General features: G+C 39.4%; 1 non-coding gene across 1 annotated transcript; it reads right to left on the reverse strand.

The window, feature by feature from the left end:
- Positions 1-4,207: 4,207 nt before the first annotated feature.
- On the reverse strand, positions 4,208-4,369 carry LOC116669107. Its single transcript, XR_004326491.1, has one exon. It is a non-coding gene; the product is annotated as a U1 spliceosomal RNA (small nuclear RNA).
- Between the last annotated feature and the right edge of the window lie 1,761 nt (positions 4,370-6,130).

Raw genomic sequence — 6,130 nt, forward strand, 5'->3', positions numbered from 1 at the left:
AAGAGATGGCTGAGTTCAGATATTATCTTGACAGTGTCTAACTCGGTATGTAGCATGAGAGCTTTTGATACCCCGTGCTTCCAACCCTCTTTCTGGATCAGGAAGGAGGTGGGGCAGCCTGCAAATAACTGAGTGCTTAGTCTGAAAAGCTGGAACCAGACAGGACTGGTCAAGGGCTGACAGGTGACAGCTGAGAGCAGAGCACAAGCTTTGTGAACAGACAAGTCCATGAAGTCTGATCATCTGCGATCAATCAACGTGATTAAATAAATCTGTCACAAATTTTAAAATTTGCGTAACTACCATTATGCTATGGGGCAATCAGGCGTAAAAGCAAACAGCCAGAATCTGTATTCTTATTATCAAACCAAACCAAATATTTAGGGTTCTCTTTCTCACTTTGCCATTCTTCTGGTATCTGTAGGAGTATCGATACCAATTTTGTCTCTCTCCGTGTACAACTTTAGTCCCTTCCTCACTATTGTTTAAAAATCTAGATCTAGGAGGCAGAGCACTGACTTAACCCTCAGCACACTGACCACTGACATCTTTAGTCTGTGCAATGTCCCTCTCGTTTTATTTCACTTTATATTTTTCCCTTCTTCCCCTCTCATTGTCTTCCCCCTCCACAGGTTCCCTCTCTAGTGTGTTTGATGCATGTTATTAAATATGTATGAAACGTCATAAAATATAGGTTTTGTATGCTTTTAATTTACATGGAAGGCATTGTACTATACATCAATTTGTTTCCTTTGTTTCAGGTCTTTATGTTGCTGAATGCGCAGCTAGTTAGTAGTTTAATATTATTATACAGTGTTCCACAGCATGTGGGGTAGGCCATGGGCAGGCCTGCTGTAGGTCCAATAGTACAACAGGAATTTTATTACATAGTAGATGGTAGACCCTTGAATGCTGCCTGAACCCTTCCCCAAACCTAATCTTATAAAAACTTAGTCCTTAATTTGAACTCATTAGAGGCCAGTTTTCTTCCCCTGAATGGCTTGTACTAATCATCAGAATTTGGGCATGTTTCTGTGAGAACTAGGAAGGCCTTGTTCTTTGTGTATTTGCTTATTAATAAACTGTAGTGGTAACAATCTTGATTTGGGTCTGAGTTGTCATATTAGCCAATTTTCAAACCCAAGCCAACGCTTTAGGATCTGGACTAACTCAGTTTGCATTCATTACATTTTATTTACTCATTCTCCTAGTAACAGACACTTAGATTGATACCGACATCTAGCTGGTACAAAGAAAAGCCGTGATGAATCTATATGAGAACTTCTCTTGGCCACGTCTAAGAGCGGTATTGTTGAGTCACAGGCATGCACATCATTGATTAAATGTTGTCTGATTGCTTTCCAGGATGACTGGACCAAACTATACTCCCATCAGCTATGTATGGAAGTTCTTGCCTCTCCATATCCTCACCAACACTTGGTGTTATCCATGGATTAATAGAATGCATTTCATGTCTCCAAATCATGTGATTTTTTAAAACTTACGTCCCTCTAGATTTGCTTTTTTCAACAAATCAGTGATCTGCAAATGGAAAAAGTTTTCTCGGTTCTTGTGGTGGTAATAACATTTCTGAACAGTAACTAAAGGCCAGACACTGTGTCTTATTTAATACCCACTCAACCATATGGTAGTTTTTATCTTACCCCACTTTACAGAGGAGGAAACAGGTTTAGAGAGATTAGGTAATTTACCCAAGGTCTCCAGCAAAGTGACAGGTATAGAATCTTAGGTCCAGCCAACTCAAGGCCCATGTTTATAACTACTGTGCTGGACCAATTGCTCCAACAGAGGTGATTAGAGATTCATCTACTGGAGTTGATGGTGTGAAGTTTTTTTTTACTAAGGGCAGGTGTCAGCTACCTTCAGCCACTGAATTTCTTTCTTTTGGTCTCCTTTCGATGATTCCATCCATTAAACCTTCACAACTCAAGTCAGTTCCAATTCTTGCTTCTCCCAATTTTAATGTTTCATTTCTCCCTCTGACCTATTCCCGTTCTAGTCCAGCTTCCTTTGGTACCATTTTTCTTCCAGGATAAGTATTCTAACTTATAATTTTCTGCTTTCTTTTTCCTTATGGTGCAATTCATCACTCTTAACCTCTTAGAAATAATAGTAATCATTTATATTTGTGTAGTGTTTTACACTGTATAAGGTATATTTACTTTCATTATCTTATTTAATTTTTAAAACAATCTCATGAAGTGCTCTATGTTCTTGACATAAGAGGAAAACAAGCATCGTGAGGTTAAGTCACAGAGCCAGTCAGCAGCAGAGCTGCTTCTTGAGTCTATAGTATCTGGCTCCAAGTTCAGCATTCATTCCACTGCATCACAGTTGCTCCATTAGTCCTAACAGTATTTCTTGTTCACAGAAATAAACTCTATTATGGAGTTAGGAGAGCTCTTCATGTGCTTTCTAAATTAACAAAATATTGCTCCAAAGGTATTATCTTCCCATTCATGTCTTTTGAATTTTAACTTTTTCCCCAGCATTTTGAAAATGTCTCCAAATTAGTATTGTCTTCCAAGAAAAAAAAAAAAAAAGGAAACCTGTCTCTGAGTTTCATTTTCTTTTTCCTTCAATAAACATTTTGACTTTCTGGTATGTTCAAGGCACTAAGCAAACTGATGTATACAATAGCCACAGCCCCTAGGGATGTTCTAGTTTGAGAAAATAAGATATGGATGTAAATATCTTTCAGGAAATGTGTCATAAGAAATGTCTAAATAAAGAGCTATGGGAAGAAGAATAGCCACATGGTTATTCACCAAGATGCCAATAGTGGTTATCTGTGGGAGTAGAATTTTCAATAATTAAATTAAAAAAAATTTTTTTGGGAGAGGAGGTAATTCTTGTGGGACACAGCAGGGTGTCTGGTCAGTGACATGGTGACGCGTGGGTTGGTAAAAGAATTTACTAGAGATAAAGTATGAGAATGGAAAAGGAGTTTATTAGGTTATGCTACTATAGGCAACAGCCGGCCACACTGGTGAGGGATGCCTGCGTAAGCAGTGAGAACCGAGGGCGAGGGCCGGTTGTTGGCATCTTTTATAAGGTCAACTCACAAGGTGCCTGATCGGCTTGTGCGCAAATCTCTGATTGGTCGCAGGTGAGGTAGGAGGTTTAGGGTCCATGAAGGGCTGTGGGGTTTGACTCAGATAACGTGGGCTGAAACAGGCCAGCTTCGGCTATTGTGAGATTAGGCACATAGGGCTGTTATAATTTATTAGAGGAAACATGCCCAGTAAAGAAAGTACTTTATCTATTGAGGGATCACAGGCAGACATCTGAGAGCCCAGAAATGGGGGTCCTTGGACTTGGAAGGACGTCAGTGGGCCCAACAGTAATTAGGTTTATTTATGTGTTTATTTATTTAATGGAGGTACTGGGGATTGAACCCATGACCTCATACATGCTAAACACACGCTCTACTGCTAAGCTATACCCTCCCCTCAATAATTAAAATTTTTGTTTTGCCTATCTGTAGGTTCTAAGTTTCTAAAAATAAATATGTATTATTTGTGGAAATGAAAATGGGGAAACATACTTGATTTTTAAAAGTGCTATGGGAGTTTAAACAAGAAATTCCTTCTTTTGAGAGTGCTGGGAAGACAGGCTAGGGTGAGGACGTAGACACTGAAGGAATGTAGTTGGGGTGAGCAGAGGGTGCATTTTACATTCAACTAAGCATGAAATCAAGACGCTATATAGTCACTGTGAGAAGACAACTAATTCAGCCTGTCTAGAGACTAGTGTGTGAGAGAGTAGAAAAGATAAAGTTAACTGGCCAGGGCCTGGAGCCCTTTTAGTGTCAGCTGAGGAGGCCAACACTTCAGAACGGAGTTATCACCGGAGGAGACTAGAACAAACACAACCTATGTGCTGGGGAAGGCTCAGGAGGCAATACCCTAACAGGAGGTAAGACTAAATCAAGATATTCAGGCAGAGTATGCAGGCTAGGGTGATAAGAACAGTGGCAGCCTCTGGGCAATCAGTCCTCAGCATCAGGAAGGTCAAAGACCTCAAGGGAGGCCCTGAGGGAAGCATGGGAGTGTGAACCATGCAGTTGTGAATAGGCAAAGTTCCAGAGAACAGAGGGGTATGTTCTACAGCAAGGTGATGATGTAGCAGTAGCAGTGGGGCTGTCATTCAAGGGAAGAATCCATTCTTTTTTTTTTTTTTTTTTTAGGGGATAGTGTGAACGGACTCCCCCCCCCACAAATTATGCAGTTGAGTTTCCCACATTTGGGGAAATCGCAGGGGTCAGCACATCTGGAGTGCAATGCATAAGCCTCTCCCTGGGAAAACCACCTTCGTGACCATGGTATCTCCCCTGCCAGATAAGTATAAGAATCCATTCTTAAGAAGAGAGAGAGCAAGGTGCAGAGGAATTAAAGAGGAAGAAATAAGGTAGAGAGGCTGGAAAATATATGTGGGAAGAGTGATAAAGATGATCCTGAATCAATATCTTTTGAGGCATGTCCTGAGAGTTGAAACTGAAGACTTGGAACCATAAGCTGGCCAGCCGTGTGTTTTCCAGAAAAAATATAGAAATAATTACTTCTAGCATGGACATGTAAATATAACTATTTTCTGTCTTGGCTTTGCAAACATTTGGATTAGATTCTGCATGGAGTAATTTTTTTAAAAAAGGTATAAACCCTAAGCTGGTATTACATTGGTATTTTCTTTCACTAAGTTTCAAGTCATCACATATTACTTCACAACTCTAGGTTTACCTTTTAGGCCTACAAAGACCCCCCCTTTATTCTTTTTCCTAGACTCAGAGATCACGCCTTGATCACTCTAGAGGCTTCAGTGGTAGAGGTGGCTTAAGGCTTAGGCTTCACTCCAGCAAAACCTTTAATGAACTTTAGGGAAGCCAAAAACTAAGTCCTAGCTGAGCCTTCCAATTCTCACCTTCACATAATATGATGTCCCATGGAGGTTTTCTTCCCTTTTTCCTTGGGCATATAGTGCTGGCTCTGCCACTACCAGGGTGACCTCTAGCAAGTCCCTAACCTCTCTGAGCCTTAGACATCTATAAATTAAGTGCAAGAGTTGAACTGTGATTTAAAAGATATGACTACTCTAATGGGGGGTGGGTACAACTCAGTGGTAGTGTGTGTGCTTAGCATGCATGAGGTCCTAGGTTCAATCCCCAGTACCTCCATTAAAATAAATAAGTAAATAAACCTAATTACCGCCCCCAAAACCAAAACCAAAACCAAAATGTGCAACAACAATGACAACAACAAAAAAATTAAAGGAGTTTTAAAGCCCTGACTCCCACGGGCTGGGCAGGGGTGGGGCGAAAAAAGAAGAAAAAGTTATAAAAGATATGATAGCTCTATACAAAAAAGCTAGTGAATATAACAAAAAAGAAACATTCACAAGAATATGAAGAACAAACTAGTGGTTGCCAGTGGGGACAGGAAAGGGAGGAGGGGCAATATAGAGGTAGCAGATTAAGAGGTACAAACTATTAGGTATAAAATAAAGTACCAGGATACATTGTACAACACAAGGGATATAGCCAATATTTTATAATAACTATAAATGGAGTACTACCTTTAAAAATTACAAATCACTATATTGTACACCTGTAACTTACTTAATATTGTACATCAACTATACATCAATTTAAAAAATCTAAAAAAAAGGACACAAATAAATGTATCTACAAAACAGAAACAGACTCACAGACATAGAGAACAACTTATGATTACCAGGGGTTAAGGAGGGTGGGAAGGGATAAATCGGGAGTTTGAAATTTGCACCTCTTGGGGAATGATGGAAATGTTAGCTATCTTGATTGTGGTGGTTGTTTCATGGATTTATGCGTCTCTCAAGATTCATCAAATTGTACATCTGCAATATGTGTAGTTTACTGTACAGGAACCATACCGCAATAATGGTATTTAAGAAAAAGATATGACAGCTCTAAACTTCTAGGATCCTGACCCAATAAATAAAATTTGTAAGTATAATTAATTCCTAAAACCCCAGATTATTGAGTCCGTGGAGAAAAGGCTCTAATTGATAAAACTGTTGGAAATGACTGTGATAAAGAATGATTTTTTTAAATTATTTTTCATTTTTAGCTGCC

The sequence above is a fragment of the Camelus ferus genome, chromosome 15, assembly GCF_009834535.1.
Source record: "Camelus ferus isolate YT-003-E chromosome 15, BCGSAC_Cfer_1.0, whole genome shotgun sequence".
NCBI lineage: Eukaryota > Metazoa > Chordata > Mammalia > Artiodactyla > Camelidae > Camelus > Camelus ferus.